The sequence below is a fragment of the Lepus europaeus genome, chromosome 9, assembly GCF_033115175.1.
Source record: "Lepus europaeus isolate LE1 chromosome 9, mLepTim1.pri, whole genome shotgun sequence".
Taxonomy (NCBI): domain Eukaryota; kingdom Metazoa; phylum Chordata; class Mammalia; order Lagomorpha; family Leporidae; genus Lepus; species Lepus europaeus.
Genome location: NC_084835.1, coordinates 43719249 through 43739828, shown reverse-complemented (window position 1 = coordinate 43739828; position 20580 = coordinate 43719249). Strand labels below are relative to the sequence as shown.

Below are 20580 nucleotides of genomic sequence, written 5' to 3'. Positions count from 1 at the left end.
AAATTTACACAGGAAGAAGCCAGATGGGGCATGTGCAGAGGAAAGTGCATATGAAGAGACAGCAGGAAAGCAGCCATCTGCAAGCCAACGAGAGGCCTCCAGGGAAACCAACCCTGCTAATACCTTGATTTTGGACTTGCAGCCTCTGCAACCATGAGACAATACATTTATGTTGTTCAAGCCACTCAAGTCTGCAGTATTTTGTTTTAGTGGTCCTAGCAACCTAATACCATGGTGACCCTACTTTAACCACCTGAACTCACGGAGATGTTGCATTTCTTTGCTCATTCACGTATCTTTTTTTTTTTTATGAGTGAAGTTATGTGCTCTAATTTGCCTATTTGGCATGCTCAAAAGTCTTTAGACATATCCCTCATGCACTTTAAGAATGGTTGTAGAATGCTTTTGCTAATTTTTCCTCTATTTAGTTTCCTTCCAAGTATTGTCTGCACCATTCCTGTTCCTGGACTCTGGGGTTTCAAACAGAAGCATATTTCTTTGGCTTACTGAGCTGCTTATTGTGAATGGGAAGTCAGTATGCACGGGGCCATGCAATCAGAGAACTCCCTTGCTGTATGTAACCTCAACCAAAGGTTCTTATTTCCCTGACTCAATTTCTTCATCTTCATAGTATAATAATGCACTATTATTTTTGGAGTTCCTGAAAGCATTAGTAGCAAGGTAAGTGCTGTGCCTGGCGTAACTTTTGTCTCATGGTGGATACTCAATAAATGGTAGCTATTCTAAGCAACCAGGAGGTATCTGTTTCTTCTTCTTCCTTTGGCCTGTGTAATCTAAATTGACATCAGTTGTGTAGTCTTTGGTACCACTGGCTAAAGACATAAGGAGTTTAAGTAGTTCTTCACAAGTGATGCTAAACGCTGTTAGATTTGTCATTGTGTACAGGGTTTGATCCTTCCAGGGACTTTTGTCATTTTTTGGCAGACACATGTCTCTTTCTCTGAGCCTCATTTATCCTACCTGCAAAGTAGGGGGTGTGGACAACAACACACCCCCAGTGTATTCCTTCTGAGCCAGCGTTTTACCCAGAAGTCATGAGGACTGGGTGCGAGAGTTCATCATTCTGAAACCATTATCCCAGCCTCATCACTACTGCCTGTGAACATTTGCTCTCACTGTTTACATTTAGTTTTGTTACCATGTTGATGCTTAATTCAAAACACCTAACGTAAAACCGACCTCCTTTAAGCTTCGAGTGATGAAAAATAAATGAAATTTTTTGTTTCTTAAAATAACTCCTCTGATTTCCTCCTCAAAGGAGACTGAAAAATACTGCCTATAAGCAACTGTCATCCTGCACTATGCTCTCATTACAGTTGAAAGCCTTGAATATTGAGTTCCTGTTAGAAAAGATGACATCAGAAAGAAGAGGGTGCAGAGGAGCTCGTGAAGCAATCCTATTGGGTTCTTTCTGCCTCGGGCGCCATCTTGCTCTGCATGTTTGCACGGACATCTAAGGGGGACCAGGGGGTCATATGGGGCACAGGGGAAGTGATGCAGTGGGAGAGTTTTATTTAACCACATGGCAGGTCCGTGAATACACACCTGCATGTCCACCCTCTGCCTTGTCCAGTTCTTACACACTGGTGAGACAGATTGGCTTCCCAGTTGACGAGGGAGAAGCCGGACTGAAGCTGAGCTTCTGAGAAAAAAGCTGTTTTCTTTTCTTTTGGCGGGAGAATGACAAATACATATAAATGAGGATATCTTATGGTGCAATATGCACACTAAATTTCATCAGTATTCATGACGGGTTTCATTCCTACCACAACTGACATCTGTTAAAAACCAGACTCCGGAATGCCATCCTGGTTTTAGTAATTCTGAAACATGGGTTCTGAGGTGGTATTTTACGGCGTTTTCTCTCCCACTTTGACAGCCCAGATTTTATGGCTGACTGTAGATAACTTTGGGTCCTTCAGTTCCTCTTCCTACGCAGGAGAGAGAAACCTAACAGGATATATTCATTGGCACACAACGTGTAAGAAGCCAAACTGGTATCCCATCTTTAGTTGTTAAGAGACCAGCCTCAATGTCATCTCTATTTTGAGAGTTCTCTATTCTAAATCTCACCTAATTAGGTGATTTTCTCAAACTGTGATTAAACTCTAGCCAGCAAGGGGAAGATTAGAAATAAATTACAATTGTCACTGGCTGAAGATTTATAGTTCCTTCCCATGTGCCTACAGAAATTAAGGAGCCTCTCTCTTTTGTATTACAGGCTTTGATGAGAAATCCAGAAGAAAGAATGTGTGCAAGAAAAAGATGATATCTGTGCATAGCAAACAAAATCTGAAGATTGTTCCACTGGAAACAGAAGGAAGACAAGAGAATACTTACTAGTTAAAGGTAAGTGATCAGTTCTGTAAACATCGAACTTGTTGAATTTGTTAGAACTGGAGTGTGGGTTTATTTGGGTTTTTGTGTGAGCTCACCTTGGCTTGTCAAGTGGGCAGGGGTTGCGATATGTGATAAGACATACCATCCAGACATTTGTATAACTAGCAATGAGGAAGAAAATTAGCACATACAATTACGCCCCGATGTCCTAATGAAAGCTAAATGCCCAGAAGTGGAACCTCTGCGTTTGAGAGAAGTTCTCTGGCTAGAGAACAAAATAAACAAAAACCAAAAACATCACTGTACTGTGCCTTAGAAACATTTTCTATATTTACAATATTTTATCTGCACAGTTGTAAAGTTATTTTTATTCACAATGGAACACTTGACCTGCTTATGTGCAGTGGACAACTGAACAAAGCTAATGGTTGGTTATTTCTGTCCATGCAGTGGTTTTTATCCTTAGCTTACCTGTAGTGCCTTTTAGAATGTAATGGGGTGGGGTGGAGGGTGATTGTACGAGCATTGCCGTAATGATAGCAATGCTGTAGAATCCAGACTATGAGGCAAACATGGAGTACCTCCACCATATGGTGTATCATATTCCTTAATCAGCTGATCTCAGAAGTTCATATCAGACAGACAGAGTGATCTGAAGGGCATAGAAGGTTACTGATGTGAAACATGCAAATATATGGGTTGTGCACGAGTACAATGTGTGACAGTTAACTGCTGTGTTTACATAGTCATTTCAGAATATTTCCTGAAGCAAAATCATTGGTAGGGTTGCAATTCTGTATGCCAGTTCATGCTGGAACAGTCAAGGACAAGACTCTTTAGGGTCTTGCTCTACACTTAGACCACTTGTGTGACTGGTTACAATGACCAATATCCTCTTGCCTCTGTTTCTTCATCTGTTAAAATGTGGTCAGTGTCAGTACCTGCCTCACAGGGGTGTTAGTTAATGTAATGATTTGAGATAGGCAAAATGCTTGGAAGAATGCCAAGCATATAAAAAGTACTTAAGAATTATTTGTAGATTTTATCACTAAGTTAAATGTACTTCTTTGGTGTTTTTATTTATTTTTTTAAAGTTTTTTTTTAAGATTTATTTATTTTATTTGAAAGCATTACAGAGAGGGAGAGGCAGAGGCAGCTGGGTGGGGGGAGAAGAAAGAGAGAGAGAGAGAAAGAGAGATCTTCCATCTGCTGGTTCATCCCCCAAATGGCTGCAATGACCAGGATTGGGCCAGGTCAAAGCCAGGAGCCAGGAGCTTCATCTAGGTCTCCCATGTGGGTGCAGGGGCCCAAGGACTTGGCTATCTTCTACTGCTTTCCCAGGCACGTTAGCAGAGAACTGGATCTGAAGCAGAGCGGCCAGGACTTGAATCAGTGCTCATATGGGATGCTAGCACTGCAGGCAGCAGCTTTACCTGACACACCGCAGCGCTGGCTCCAGTTGTTTTCATTTTTTAAGGGCAGATGTGGAAGAGTATAAAAGATGTTGAGAACATGAAGGATAATATTTCTTGAATTCTGGAAATATTGGCATTTGGCTGTCAATTTGGCTGTCCCAGGAGCTGGTGGGTGCTAGAGAGGAAAAATAGCTTCAGGGGGCTCAGTGCATTTTTCAAACTATTATTATCTCCTTGATTCAAGTATTTTAGGAAATATTGGAGAATAAAGATTTAAATCATGCAAGATCTTTAAAAATTATAAATAAAGGCCAGTGCCGCGGCTCACTTGGCTAATCCTCCGCCTACGGCACCGGCACCCTGGGTTCTAGTCCCGGTTGGCCGCCGGATTCTGTCCCGGTTGCTCCTCTTCCAGTCCAGCTCTCTGCTGTGGCCCAGGAAGGCAGTGGAGGATGGCCCAGGTGCTTGGGCCCTGCACCCACATGGGAGACCGGGAAGAAGTACCTGGCTCCTGGCTTCGGATTGGCACAGCACGCTGGCCGTAGCAGCCATTTGGGAGGTGAACCAACGGAAAGGAAGACCCTTCTCTCTGTCTCTCTCTCTCTCTCTCTCTCACTGTCTAACTCTGCCTGTCAAAAATAAAAATAAAAATATATATAAATAAAGCATTTGGTGCAGTGGTTAAATCACTGCCTGGGGCACCCATGTCTCATATCAGAGTGCCTGGTTTGAGTTGCAGCTCCTTTGCTTCCAATCCAGTGTCCTGCTAATGCCTCCTAGGAGGCAACAGATGATGGCACAAGTACTTGGGTCCCTGCCACCCATGTGGAAGACCTGGATGGAGTTCTGGGCTTCTAGCTGGATCTGGCCCAACCCTGGGTGTTGGAGAGCATTTGGGGAATTAACCAATAAATAGAAGATCCTTGCCCTTTACTTTCCTCCCCTCCCTTCCCTTCCTTTTGCTTCCCTTCTCTCTCTCAAATAAAAAGAAAATAAAACTAAAATTTAAAAAATACAACAGTGCTATACCTGTACATACATTGTTTTGTATTTATAACAGTTTGCCATTTCATCTGGAAAATAAATTCCCCAAAATTCTGCTGCCTGATCAATAGGAACACATACTTAGAATTTTGATAAATATACCAGTTTATCTTCCAAAACTGTTGCCTCTATTGACATTCTAATCAACAATGACTTTGAGACCCTTTTTGTCTGTATCCTTCCAAAACAGAGGATTAAAAAATTTCTTTTCTTGCCATCTCATAGGAAAAATGCTTGGTTATCCAATGTTGGTATAAGGGAGAACACGCATGGTATGCAATGAGGACAGAAGGGTGTTGGGGGTGAAACTGGAGCGTCCTGTCTGGAAGAATCTCTTAGATCCAAAGCATAGAACAGGATTTCATGTAAACAGGACCAGAAAGGGTTCTGCTTGGCACTACAGTATGGTATTCGGTAGGAATGCGTACAAGACTGTACTTGATAATGAAGTACTGACAGTTCCTTCACCATGGTTAGCAACTACCAGTACCCCAAACCCCACCCTCAAATCCTACCCCTTCTCCCTACAATCCAGCCACTCAAAGACCAAAAGGGAACCTCCTGGACCCTGACTAGCCTAGCATACAACTAATTCCTATTTGGGTTGATCCTTATTTGTGTTCACTGGTTGTTAATATTTTTGAATAATCTTCCTGCCAACATGAGTCTTAAGTTTTTGTGAGACCCATTAATTGCTTCCTCCTTCTATTTTTAACCTCTAGCACTGTAAAGCAAGCAATCATTTGTCTATCTTGATAAGATTCTTTCTTTTTTGAAGAAAAGATTTGTTTATATACTTTGAAAGAGTTACAGAGAGTTAGAGAGAATCTTCCATCCACTGGTTCATTCCCTAGATGGCCACAACACAACAGCTGAGACTGGGACAGGAACCAAGAGCTTCATCTGGGTCTCTCACGTGGGTAGTTGGGATCCACACACTTGGGCTATCTTCCATTGCTTTTCCCAGGCCATTAGCAGGGAGCTGGAACTAGTACGCATATTGGATACCAGTGTCTCGGGCAGTGACTTTACTCACTATACCACAAGATTGGCCCCAAGATTCTGTCTCACTCATTCTTTCACTCCCAGAATGATTACTGAACAACTCTATATAGTAATTGCTCTGCCAGGATTTCAGGGCAAATGCTTTCCCAGTCCACAAGGCACTTACACAGTAGTAGGGGAGGCAAGTAAAAAGTAACAGAAGAGACAAAATAATTCCCAGTAGCAGTGAGTGCTATAAAGGCAACAGGCAGGGGTCTGAAGATGAGATAATCAATGATTAACTTTAAAAAAATAAGATTTGTTTATTTATTATTTGAAAGGAAAAGTTAGAAAGAGAGGAGAGGCAGAGACTTCTTCTATCTGCTGGTTCACTCTCCAAATGGCCGAAAGGCTGAAGCCAGAGGCCAGAAGCCAGGAACTGTATCTGGGTCTCCCACGTGGGTGGCAGGGACACAAGTATTGCTTTCTCAATTTCATTAACAGGAAACTGGATCAGAAGTGGAGCAGCTGGAACTCGAACTGGTGCTCATATGGGATGCCAGTGTCACAGGCATTAGCTTAACCCGCTGAGCCACAGCACCATCCCCATGAATGACTGACTTCTGCATCATTGCATATCTATGCATTTTCCTTTATTTAATTAATTCACTTTATTATTTCACAGCCAGAGACAGATGGACAGACAAATGGAACTCCCTTCTACTGGTTCACTCCCCAGATACCTGCAACAACAAGGACTGGGCCAAGAACTCAATCCAGTTCTTTCCCATGGGTAGAGGGAAACCCAATTCCTTGAGCCATCACCTGCTTTCTCCCTATGTCTGCATTAGCAGGAAGCTGGAATCCAGAGGCAGAGCTGGGCACTGAACTCACACACTCTGCTGTGGTATGCAGGTGTCTTAGCTGGGGTCTGAACCAGCAGGCCAACCCTTTTCCCGTTATTGCTACTTAAGTAATCAAGCTAATCACCTACCCCACTGGTAGAGAGGAAGCAATTTTTGATCACTCCACTACAAGGATATGGAAAACAGGCTCTCACAATATGTTGAAGAGATTGCCAGTAAGGGCAGCTTCACAGAGGGAGGCCTCCTCAGAGCCCCAGTCTCTGAAAGAAACAGTCAAGGAAGGAAGTCAGGGCCAAGGAGGGGAGACAGGCCAGGCTGTGTGGTGCAGTGTGTACAGACTCCAAGTGGGCAAGAGCTGGTGTGTCTTAGAGGAACTGGAAGGAGACGAGAGTTATTAAAGTGGCAGATTTTATGTCATATGTATTTTATCACAAGTTTTAAAAACTCTAAAAAAATCTAATGTATGGACAAAAAATAAAAGCAGGAAAATACACAATGCACACTGTGTATGTAGGCTGGCATGGGATTTAGCAAGGAGATAAAAATAAGAGGATATTGTCTTTAATACTTGAGAGATTTTTTTTGTTTTGCCTTCTTCACAGTGAGCATATATTTTTAAAAATTGAAAATTTTTTTTTAAGTCAGCCTGACCTTTGGTAAATCTTTGGAACTGGTACAATTTTCTAAATTGTGCAAACCAAACAACCCTGAAAAATCTGTTGGCAGTTGTGCTTGCTTGCTCCCAGCATCCCTGTGCAAGGCTTAACCTGAAGTAAAAGTTTCATTATAGTTTAAAGCACAAAATGGTTTTCCTTTCCCACATTAAATTACATCATGTGGAAAAACAGGCTCTCAATATAGTAAGATTACCCCTGCCTCCATGAAGACTATCTAGTAATTTACTACAAAGCAAGATGCTTCTATTAATAGCTTTACATTCCCTTTTTTGGTAAAGTATTTAAGGCGAGTTGGTTATAAAAACTGAGCCACAATCTCAGAACACCTTCAAGTTTTTACACATAATAAAAGATTTTTAAAATCCTCATAAAGTTGTAGAAAACCCCATTTTAATGAGTCATCATTTTCCTTCATAAAGTTTAAACGTGGTGGTGAGTTTGTGTGAGTAAAGAGAAAGTGTAGAAGGAGCCCCAGTCTGGGGTATGCGTGTTAGTATTCATGAGGGAGAGGGCCGACGTCGCGGCTCAATAGGCTAATCCTCTGCCTTGCAGCGCCAGCACACCGGGTTCTAGTCCCGGTCGGGGCGCCGGATTCTGTCCCGGTTGCCCCTCTTCCAGGCCAGCTCTCTGCTGTGGCCAGGGAGTGCAGTGGAGGATGGCCCAAGTGCTTGGGCCCTGCACCCCATGGGAGACCAGGATAAGCACCTGGCTCCTGCCTTTGAATCAGCATGGTGCGCCGGCCGTGGCGGCCATTGGAGGGTGAACCAACGGCAAAGGAAGACCTTTCTGTCTCTCTCTCTCACTGTCCACTCTGCCTGTCAAAAAAAAAAAAAAAATACTCATGAGGGAGACGATCGGGGAAAGGAAATGATTTTCAAGACCACCGCTTATGCCATATTGGAGTGCCAGCTTGAGCCTTTGCTGTCCAGCTTCCAGTCCAGGTTGCTGCTAGCGCAGCTGGAAAGACAGGGGGTGATGGCCTGAGTGCTTGGACCCTACCACCCACGTGGGAGATGCCAGTGGAGTTCCTGGCTCCAGGCTGCAGCCTGGCCCTGCCCTGGCTGTTGAAGGCATTTGAGGAGTGAACCAGTGGTGGAAGATCTCTCTCTTGCTGTCACTCTTTCAAATTATTAAGTATAAATAAAATTAATAATTAAATCATTAATAATTAAAATTAATAATAAAATTAATAAGTATAAATAAATGATAATTACTAATTTCAAATTTTTTTAAGGATTTATTTATTTGAGGGGCTGGCGCTGTGGTACAGCAGATTAACGTCCTGGCCTGAAGCACCGGCATCCCACAGGGGCACCAGTTCTAGTCCTGGCTGCTCCTCTTCTGATCCAGCTCTCTGCTATGGCCTGGGATAGCAGTAGAAGATGGCCCAAGCACTTGGACCCCTGCACCCACATAGGAGACCTGGAAGAAGCTCCTGGCTCCTGGCTTCGGATCGGCGCAGCTCCAGCCGTTGCAGCCAACTGGGGAGTGAACCAGCGGATGGAAGACCTCTCTCTCTGCCTACCTCTCTCTCTAACTCTTTCAAATAAATAAATAAATCTTTTTTATTTGAAAACTCTGAAAAACAGAGTTACAAAGAGGCAGAGGCAGAGGCAGAGAGAGAAGTCTTCCATCCATTGGGTCACTCAAATGGCTGCAGTGGCCGGCACTGAGCTGATCAGGAGCCAGGAGCCAGGAGCTTCCTCCGGGTCTCCCCATGTGGGTGCAGTGGCCCAAATACTTGAGCTATCTTTGTCTGCTTTCCCAGGCCATACCAGAGAGCTGGATGAGAAGTGGAGCAGCTGGGACTCAAACTTGCACCCGTTTGGGATGGTGGCGCCACAGGCAGAGGCTTAGCCCACTGTGCCACAGTGCCGGCCCCAAATGAATGACTTTTAAAAGGAGATTATTTATCTCCTTTTATATTATTGGGTTCTTGAACTGCTACAGTTAGGGAATGTTCTTAACAGTTAGTGAGGTGTAGCTGACCTGCAATAAACCACACTTATTTCAAGAGTACAATTCGGTCATTTTTGACCTCTGTATACCCATGAAACCATGTCCGTAATCACAATAATAAAAATATCCATCGTTCCCAAAAGTTCCCTTGCGTACCTCTCTGACCTCTTATTTCTATCTTGCCCAGCCCCTCTCTTACCACAAAATAATCTTATTGTCAAAATGTTCTTATTACATTTTTTAAATTCTAAAACTAATGCCTGCTATTTGTAGAAAACACAAACAGTAAGAGTATTTTGGGCTGTTGAAGATGAAAACTCTCATCATCCACTCCTCAAAGTTAACATTAAACATTTTCTTATTTACAATAGAGAGACAACAGGTACATGTTTTGCTTCCTTTCAGTGTAAGGAATAACTTTGAAATCATGAAAAGTGAATGGGAGCAAAACGTTAAGTGTCCAAGGAATGCTAGGGACCCAGATCCGTGCTCCTTCTGCGGAAGTCTGCTTGAAAGGCATTAAAAGATGTGGCGTGCTCTGCATCACTAACCATTGCAGAAATACAAATCGAAACCCCAACATGATATCACTTCACGCAGAATGGCTAGTTTCACTTTCTAAAAAAATACACAATAACAAGTGTTGGTGAGGATGTAGGGAAACTGGAATCCTTGTGCATTGTTGGTAGAAATGTACAATGATACAGCCACTGAAGCAAACAGTACATAGTTGCCAAACTATGCTGTTTCCTAAAAAAAAAAAAACAGACATAAAATTACCATAAGATCCAGCAATTGTGCTTGTGAGTATTTACCCAAAAGTATTGAGAGTGGGGATGTGAACAAATAGATTTTACACATCCGTGGTCACAGCAGCGTTGTTCACCATGGCCAAATAATCAAATATCCAGCCAGATAAATACAAAGAGAAAACATGGTGTGTATACACCATACGATCTTGGGCAGCAGGTGTGGGACAGACCCACAGTGCGGTATGGATGAGGTAGCCAGAAAAGGAATAATACTGTATGTGTGATTTCAGTTACATGACATACTTAGGGGAGCCACTTCATAGAAAGTAGAGGGTGGTTGTCAGGGCCTGCTGGGAGTGGGAGTGGGGAATTAATGTTTAATGGGTACAGTCTGTCAGTCTGGGAAGATATAAATCTTTGGTGGTGCTTGGTGATGAAGGTTTTACAACAGTGTGAAAGTATTTAATGTCACTGACCTGGACACTGAATATAATTAAAATGATATTTTTTTGTAATGTGTACATATATATATATATATATGTGTGTGTGTGTGTATATATACATACATACAAATATATATATATATATATATATATATATATATATATATAGAACCACAGTTTTTTAAAAACATTATTTATTTTGAAGGGCAGAGTGACAGAGATAGTAATAGATCTTCCATCTACTGGTTCACTTCCCAAATGTCCGCAACACCCAGTTCTGGACCAGGCTAAAGCCATATTGGTAGCAGGGATCCAAGTACTTGGGCCTTCTTCCACTGCTTCCCAGGTACATTAGCAGGGAGCCAGATCGGATATGGAGCAGCTAGGACTCAAGCTGTTGTTCTTATATGGTTACTCCAGCATCATGAACTATAGCCTTAATCCACTATGCTGTAATGCTGGCTTCAACACGATATTTAAGAATGGTAAGAAAAGAAAAAAATTCCTAGGCTTTACCAAATAAAAATGCTAGAAGTACCAAATGTCACCCTAATGTATTTTAATGATATTTGGTCAAAATTGACCTGATGGTCTAGAACAAGGTGTGGGTGTTTAGCCTACTGGTTACGATGTCAGTACTGACACCTGGGTCCCACATCAGAGTGCCTGGGATTAATGTGTGGCTCTGACTCCTGATTCCAGCTTCCTGCTAATGCAGACCCTGGGAGGCAGCAGTGATGATTCAAAATAGTTGGATCCCTGCTATCCATGTGGGAGACCTGGAGTGAATTCCCAGGTCCTGGCTTCAGCCCTGGTCATTGTGGGTATCTGAGGGATTAAACCAGTAGATGGGAGCTGTTTCTCTTTGCACTTCAATCTCTGTTTTTGCAATAAATAAATCTTTAAAAATTTTTAAAATAAGACAAAAGTGCAGTATTTTAAAAGGAAAATAAAAATGTATTATTTTCTTTTTAACTGATACTTAATACTCCTAATTCTAGTAGTGCAAACTAATAAGCAGCAAATGACCAACTAATGGCTAGGCACTCTGTTAAGCATTTTAGTGTGTTAACTCATTTGATCCTTAACAGAACAAGGAGCTACTGTGACTTCCATTTCACAGATGAGAACGTTGGAAGCAAACATGCCCAAGGTCACACAGCTGGTGAGAGGCATTGCTGGCCATCCAGCTGTGGCAGTGTGTTTCTCGAGCCACAGTCCTGTGAGCCACTATGTTTTACCACCTCTGAAGCCTTGGAGCAGGGGAGCTATCACCCGTGTGGGTGTTGCTAACATTTCTATTGCACAGTTATAACAGAAAAGCTTGAGTGCACTGATGCAACTGTCAGCTTTCCTACAGTAGATGCGTGTGACCTGAAGTAGGCAAATCATTTGTCTATAGCTGGGAAATGATTCTTTAGCCTTTACCCAGCGTCTTACTAAATGCAGTCATGAAGGAGAACAGAGCAATGCGACATACAAAAATGAAAGTTTTTGAAGCTTTTAGCTTGGGAAAACTCTGGATGAGAGATCACCACTTTGATGGGGAACATAGGATCTCATATTTTCCCCTTCTTTCCAAGATTCATGTCTCCTCAAATGTTAGGATAATTTTTAATATATATTGTTCATATCTGTGTTGAAATTTAAAAAGTGCTGGATTAACGGGGGATAAACAGTTTCACCAACGCAAGAATTCTTAGGGACATAGGCAAATACTCTGAGTTGCCAAAAAAGGGATAGAATATTCATATTGCGTAATACATAATCATATATATTATATAATGTATAACTGTTTGCCCCAGCATACTTCTGCCATGGAAAACCTTGAGGGATTAGTGCTCCCTGGAAGATTTTTGGGAATCTTTGTCCTGATTTGAGCATCCTTAATCTGAAATTCTCCAGTAGTTGAGACATTTTGAGCATCAATAGGATGCCACAAGTGGAAAATTTCACACCTGACCTCATGGGACAGATTGTAGTCAAAATGTTGGCACCTTAAAAATTAATATATAAAATTACCTTAGGTCACGTGTATATGGCGTATATGAAGCATAAATGGACATTGTGTGTACACTTGGGTTCCATTCCCAAGACATCTTATCATGCACATGCAAGCATTCCGAAATCCAAAACTCAAGATGCTTCTGATCCCAAGCATTTTCAGATAAGAGAGACTCAACCCCCCTGTCCTGGGGATTTTCCAAAGCTACCATCAGGGATCCATCTCCCTCCACTCCTTGTTTATAGTCTGACTGAACATTGACTAAAACCTTTATTTTCTCTCAGCATACTAACAGGCCAACATTTTCAAGCAGACTTTGCTAAAAACTTGCAAGGGATAGGTGAGACAAATGAAACTCCATAAATAGTCACATTTCTCAGATCTAGCAGACTGAGCTGAAGAAATAGCAAACGTGCCCAGCTCTGCTGGGCCAGTGCAGAATACAGCTTCTCATTATACCTAGCCTGGCTCTCTTCTCCCTAGTTTTCCAGCCAAGTGTCCTTTTCATCATCTCACGCTCCAGGAGCATCTGTAGGTTTATCCCGTTGCAACTAAGAATAAATCCCTCAGACCTTTGTGTTTCACCCAGCTCAGATTCTTTTCTGATTTAAGTTTCCCAGTTCTGCCCCATGATCTTTCCTCTCAGTCCTAATGAGCAGCTCTGGGGAATCTCTGTGGTGATGAACATGAGAGGTCTAGTAAATGTGCCACTGTCAGTGCCCATGCCAGGACAGACATTATTAATCAACACAGCACTCTTTCTGTACAGAACTTAAAACTGGCCTCATAATTCTTTCTGACACAGGGCTGTCTCCCAGGCAGGCATTATCAATAGACTGATGTTCGCGTGAGTGGGAAAACTCTCATCCAAGTCTACTCCTGGAGAGTATGCTAGGGGTAAGGTATGGATAAGGTGAATCAAAAATAAACTTTTTAAAGTGTGTGTGTGTGTCTGTGTGTGTGTGTGTGTGGTAGAAAATTAGGGAGATAACATTTATTTAAGAGAGTCACCCAGGAAGGATTGTGAGACCAGTTCTGAGTTCTAAGAAGGGTGCTGTGCTGATTAATAGTGTCTGTCCTGGTATGGACACATCCCTGTATACGCAGAGCCTCCACACTCCATTGTTTGAATTCTAGTTCTTGTTGATGTCATTTGGCATATGCTGTATTTTTTAATTAGCATGTCCTTGGAATTGCCTTTATGGGAAGTGCTCAACAAACATCCTGTGCTTTTTGTGAAATTCCAGAACAAGCTGTGTCAGGTATAAAATGGCCTTACCTGTTGTAGTAGACCTTCAAGCTAAACATCCTCTGACAGCTTGACTTCTGCTAGTGCTGTTTATGTTAGCATTAAAGAATAAGAGAAGGCAATATAGTGCAGTCATTAATCATGGCCTCTGGAGTTAGATGGGGTTCAACCCTTGGCTCTCCCTCTTACTTGCTTTGGGGTCTTTGTGTGTTACAATGTAAGCCAAATACAAGTTATAACCAAGCTTTCCAAAAGTAAAGATAATAGCTCTTCGTTGTGGTTTATTTCCATGGTAAGTGTTACTGTGTATCCATTTTGTACCAAGTCCTGCATTGTGAGGACATTGATACTAACTTAAACTAGGCATTTAATTCACCTAACACTTGAAATAATACTATTATTATTAGTCTTTTAAGCCCTATTCTGTTTCAGTTGAAGGTATCATGAAAGGTGGGGGTGAAAGGCCATGTGTATTCTTGAATTTTAGACTGAGTAGAGGTGAGATTTGGGTGGAAGGCCAACAGGGTCAATATTTAATTTTTAAATTGTGCATTGGAGGTAAACTTTCGCCTGTGGCCAGTGGGGGGTGCTGTGTGAACAGAGTAACTTCCAGTGCCGCCTGCAGGTGACAGTGTCTGGCTTCAGCTCAGGGGAGTGTGATCTGAAAGTAATGAGCAGCAAGTTCAGTTCTGATGTTAATTCTGGAGCTTGTGTCTCCCATGAAATTAACTCCATCCACATTCTTACGTCAGCAGAATTGATGAACATTTATTAAATGTCCTCTCTGACCAGTGCACTGTTGAGTGTAAAAGACGTGCATGTGGAATTCAAGGAAGAGATGACTCTGAAGCTTTGGATATTGTGAAGCAAGCATTATGGAAATGCCGTAAATGGTAGATTAACTATTGATGAGAGAGAGCGGTGCTGTGGAAAGCTGTGAGTGATGATGAAAGTCTTTGAAAGCAAAAACATGTCTCCCACCTTCTACTTGCCTAAGTCACCATCGGTGGTAGAGAGCAAGGGGTTGGGGCTGGTGTGCAAGAAAACCAGAGGGCCGCACTGGGTAGAAGTAAAAGGCTGTTATAGTGCCACTGCTGATTACCAAGAGGTAAAGTTAATATCATCAGCATCTATGATTTTTGAGATTGGTTCTGCTTCATTTGTGATCTAGGATCTTTCTTTCATTCTTTCAGTCTTGCTTCTTGAAATTAGCTTCAGAGATTAACTCAGTCTCTAAGCAAATTTTAAATTCATCTTTTAATTTTTAAAGAGATGGCCTTTACAAGTATTTCGACTATGAATTTTCATGTTGGGATTTAAGGCATTTAACCCATGTCTTGACATCAGCTCATTTATCTTCTAAATAATTCCAATATGACAATCTGATAAGAGAAGTAGATATCATTTCTTTAATATGTAGTTTTGGTTATCAGTGAAGTCAAGGATTTTTTTTCTTAAGACTTATCAGCCATTTGTATTTCTTATGGAAATGGCCTCTTCTTGGCCCTCTTTTCCTATTGATTTATTTATCACATTAATTAATTAAGACAAAATCAATTTGGGAGTGTTAAACTGAGGAACAAGCACTATGTTTTGATAATACAATCATGATTCTAAAGTAGTCCCAGATAATTGGAAAATGTGAATGCGTGGCTTCTGCCTCATCCTTATGGTTGGTGTTGTGGCTGGTAGACCATTCTCAATGTTCCTTCTTGGCTGGCCCTGAAGTCCCTGTCTGCCTTGTGACAGTTCCAAGGGCTGCAGAGCCGGTGTCTCTGATGTCGGTGCAGATTCCTAGAAAAGAGGCAGGTGGCGCTGTTGAACAGTCCTCCTGGACCCTGACGTCTGGCTGCTAAAGAGCACCGTTCAACTTACAGTCTAAAGAGAAGGCCGTCTTATTCTCCCATCTGTCTCGGTAGTGACTCACTCATTTCTGCATCTCGCACAGAAATGAAGAATTCATCATTACTTAACGATGAATTGTTGAAATGTTGGTTTGATGACTTGCAAAGTGCATTTTGCATTTGCTTGTTTTGTTTCTTTTATTACCCAGGATGCTAGAATAAGTGATGAGTGATTGACTTGGCCACAGCAGTAAGGCTCTTCCATCCAAAGTTCTGAGAAAAATGCACTTTATGAAGAAATTATGCATGGATTTTAAAAAATTGTACCAAAATAAGCATTTCTTTTAATTCCATTTTCCATGAAGATTTTGAAGTAACCTGGCATAATTTCTCTTAGGGCCAGGCTTTCAAAAAGAGGACCCTTCTGGTAAGCTGGCAAAGCTTATGGGTCCTTTGTCAGAAAAACGTGTTTTAATTAAATTATATGGAAATATAGTTACTAAAATGTTACACACGCTTGTGATAAAAACAAAGGTTCTTATTTATTAATTCCATAAAAAGCATGTTCTAGAGATGGGTCTTGCTAACTATCATAGTGTCAGGGTTGTTAAGAATATAAGTAATATTTTGCAGTGTAGGCAGTTGTGATGATGTGATTAAAAAAAATCTGTGATTTCCATTGGTGACTGAGTCACAGGTACTGCTAATATTTCCATAGTTTATTATGAACATTTATAAATCATGCTGTGTTCTTGAATTCTGTGCAAGGGTCTTTGGAGGTTATGGATGCCTGGCTAACCTCCCCTGGTCCCTGGGCTAGGATGGAGACAGAGGTGTGTTGGAAAGGGATGAAAACGAATTTTATGACGTTCTAGAAATATTCAGTCTTGATTGTGGTGTTGGGTACATGACTGCCTATATTTGTCAAAAACTTCCAAACTGTACACGAAAAAGGATGAATTTTGTGGTATGTAGAGTAGGCCTTAATTTTTAAAAAGTAAAGAGAGGGAGAGAGTGAGAATGAAAGAAAGAAGTAGCATGCGTTGCGCATCGCTGGCCCTGGAAGATCCCTTCTGTTTTGGAGCTGGGTCCCTGCCCAATTATGCAGCGCTTCATTGAGGATCAGTGGAACAGTAGGGTCAGGTGAAAAGACTCTGAGGCCGGCGCCGCGGCTCACTGGGCTAATCCTCCGCCTTGCGGCGCCGGCACACCGGGTTCTAGTCCCGGTCGGGGCACCGATCCTGTCCCGGCTGCCCCTCTTCCAGGCCAGCTCTCTGCTGTGGCCAGGGAGTGCAGTGGAGGATGGCCCAGGTGCTTGGGCCCTGCACCCCATGGGAGACCAGGAGAAGCCCCTGGCTCCTGCCATTGGATCAGAGCGGTGTGCCGGCCGCAGCACGCCTACTGCGGCGGCCATTGGAGGGTGAACCAACCGCAAAAGGAAGACCTTTCTCTCTGTCTCTCTCTCACTCACTGTCCACTCTGCCTGTCAAAAAAAAAAAAAAAAAAAGAAAGAAAAGAAAAGACTCTGAAACAAGACTCTCTGAGCTCAAATTCTGTCTCTGTGGCTCATTTTCTGTGTGACTCTGGGCAAGTTACATCATATCTCTGTGCCTCACTTACTCAACCTGCGCCTTGAGGGTGGTAATAACCATACCTATTTCATAAAGCTAATTGAAAAGTAATTGTGTCTTATATTTAAAATACTAAGACTGGTGCCTGGTACACAGTAAGCGCTACAGTGTCATCTGATATTTAGAAATACTTGGGAAGAGGTCAAGGCCAGAGAGAGCAGCTCAATACCAATGATTGCATTAGTAATCACAGAAAGATAGTGCTGCACCAAGTTTGGTCAGGGAAATGTTAGTCATTAACACCAATGACAAAAAGGTGAGTTTGTGTGTCCCAAAGGCATGCCAACTTACTTGCTAATATTCTTCTAAATGCGTTAGACACCTGTTTTGTTTTTCTTTCGGTATTGCCTGAACTTTAGCCCCCACATGCATCATCAGCTCCCCAACATCCTCTTGCGTTTCCAAATAACTTCCCTGCTGCACCACCCCATGGGATGCATTTCCCAGAGACCAAACCAGTGCACTGTCTGCAGTGTTTGCAGATGAAAGTCACCTAAGGACATGAGAAAGGAGCCAGGTTTCCTATAAAGCCCCAGCTGATTGTGCAGCAAGTGCTTATGTTGGAGTGTTGGGGCCATGCATGTGATTGCTATTTAGTGCCTTCAGACATGCCACAACACTGCGCTGAGCATTTACCACACAGCCGAATGCTAATCTAGCCAAGTTTCCAGTGGGGCCCCGCTGAGACTTGGGCCCAAGGTGTTTCACCAGTTGAGCAGTTTGTGGGCTGGCAAATAAATTACCAGAAGTGAAGAATTTTTTGCAAGTAGCTTTTTATGCCATTAGCCAGACAACAGCTCATTTATCTGGAAAAGCAGAACCAGGGAATTATGGAAACGAAGTCATGAAATAATCCCTGAGCTTCATCTAAAATCGTTCTAACCTTTCTCACTAAACCTGCATAATGTCATCCTAGACAGCATGGTGGGGCCACCAAATGTAAGAATGAGAAGCCGAAGTCAGGGTGGCCACCAGAAACAGGTGCTCTAGTGCCAGAATACATGGCCCCAAAGGGGATATGAACAGTTTGAATACATAGGCCAAAAAACAAACCAAAAGGGGTGGTGGGGAACAGAGCTCGCTTGTAAAAACCCCCTTGGTTAACAAGAGTAACATGAGATGCTGATTGACTGTTGCTTACTTCATTAAAAGAGAAAGGTTGATAAGGGGAAACATGTGCCTTCATTGAGTTATTTAAGGGAATATATACTTTATGTACTATCCACAATGGCTTCGGCTAGTTAGCAAGAATTAAGCAACTCTGACTGGGGTCTCATAATCTTCTTCCCCAGGTTAGTGATTTTTAGTGAGCCTCAGACTTACCTGGTTTTAAATTCCATCCTCGGCCGGCGCCGCGGCTCACTAGGCTAATCCTCCGCCTTGCGGCGCCAGCACACCGGGTTCTAGTCCCGGTCGGGGCACCGATCCTGTCCCGGTTGCCCCTCTTCCAGGCCAGCTCTCTGCTGTGGCCAGGGAGTGCAGTGGAGGATGGCCCAAGTGCTTGGGCCCTGCACCCCATGGGAGAGCAGGAGAAGCACCTGGCTCCTGCCATCGGATCAGCGCGGTGCGCCGGCCGCAGCGCGCTACCGCGGCGGCCATTGGAGGGTGAACCAACGGCAAAAGGAAGACCTTTCTCTCTGTCTCTCTCTCTCACTGTCCACTCTGCCTGTCAAAAAAAAAAAAAAAAAATTCCATCCTCAAAGGCAATGTATACGGTAGAGGAGGTGAACATAGAGCATATCACAGCGGCTTCTGTTTGATGTCACTAAAAATACAGTGAATTCATTGTTTGAGGTAGTTTTGTTCTATAAAGTCGCTACAAACACTGGCAAATCCTGGAACACAGCTCCTATGGGGAAATCTAGGTTAGGCTCCTGTGGGTCTCTGGTGACAACAATCTCATCAGCTGGTCAATACATAGCCCTGTTTTAATTGTGCTTCTAAGCCAACACTGTAACTCATGTCTGAATGAAGCCTACCCAACACACATACTTTTTTTTTTTTTTTCAAGCACAGTACAACTGTCTTGAACTTAAGAGCGAACAGAGTCTATTTGGGCTGCTTTAACGAAAAACCATAAGCTGGGTGGTTTACACACAGCAGAAATGTATTTCTTACAGGTCAGGAAGCTAAGAAGTTCAAGATCAAAGCACTATCTGATTGGGTGTCTGCCGAGGGCCTGTGCTCTCCTTCCTAGATGGCACCTTCCAGCTGTGCCCTCGCTTGTTGGAAGGGACAAGGCTGCTCTCTGGGACCTCTTTTATAAGGGCACTGATCCCATTCACGAGCTCTCTGTCCTCAGAGTCACCTCCCAAAGGCCTCGCCTCCTAACACCCTCACGTTGATAATTAGGTTTCAACACATGAATTCAGCAGGGCGGCAAATATTCAGACCATAGCTAATTCAATAACTCAGCACTACATGTACGGTCCATTTGAAATGGCAAAATCACCAGCAAAAAGCATAAGCATGTGGCAAACGTAGTACTAAATCAGCTGTCAAAAGGGTACTTGTATATAGCATGACAATTGCAGGAAGACAGAACATTGCCTTGTCACACCTCAACTAGGAACTGCTCATTGGATGACTCAGACTTGTCTCTGCTCTGCATAAGCCAAAGGATAATTTGAGTATTGGTTTTGCAGATACAAACAAATTTTAGTGAGTAGATGAATGTGTAAACCCAAAATCTGCAGAAAAGGCATTAACTGGGCCGGTGCCATGGCACACTAGGTTAATCCTCCGCCTGTGGCGCCCACATCCCATATGGGCACTGGTTCTAGTTCTGGCTGCTCCACTTCCAATCCAGCTCTCTGCTATGGCCTGGGAAAGCAGTGGAAGATGGCCCAAGTGCTTGGGCCCCTGGCATCAGCGTGGGAGACCGGGAAGAAGCTCCTGGCTTCTGGCTTTGGATTGTTGCAGTTCTGGCTGTTGCATCCATTTGGGGAGTGAACCAGCTGAAGGAAGACCTTTTTCTCTGTTTCTTATTCTCACTCTCTAGGTTAGGTTCCTGTAGGTCTACCTCTCAAGTAAATAAATAAAATTTAAAAAATAATAATAAAAGAGAGAGAGAGACATCAACTGCCTTTTCCAGATGCATCCAGTACTTAGCACCAGGGCTGGCAGCAGCACCTTCCCGGTGCCTAATGGAAATCTCTGGGTGTAGAGGGGAGGTCTGAGAAGCGGTCACATGTCTCATCCTCCCTTCTTTCCGGGTCACGGTGAGGTCTCTGCTTTCTTTCCATCTGGGCTGACTCAGCGAGAGTCACGTTGGGGAGCTGAGGGCGTGGGAGGAAGAGCAGCCTGAACTTTCTCTGGAGCCTTCCTCCTCTGACTTCCTCTCCCATTGT

At 43.0% G+C, this 20580-nt stretch overlaps 1 protein-coding gene across 1 annotated transcript in view; it reads left to right on the top strand.

The window, feature by feature from the left end:
* Nucleotides 1–20580, top strand: part of FRMD4B (FERM domain containing 4B) — a 374305-nt gene that overhangs the window by 108412 nt on the left and 245313 nt on the right. Inside the window, exon 2 of the mRNA XM_062201248.1 lies at nt 2243–2370. The gene's annotated coding sequence lies outside the window, so the exon portion shown is untranslated. The remainder of the gene's footprint in view (nt 1–2242; nt 2371–20580) is intronic.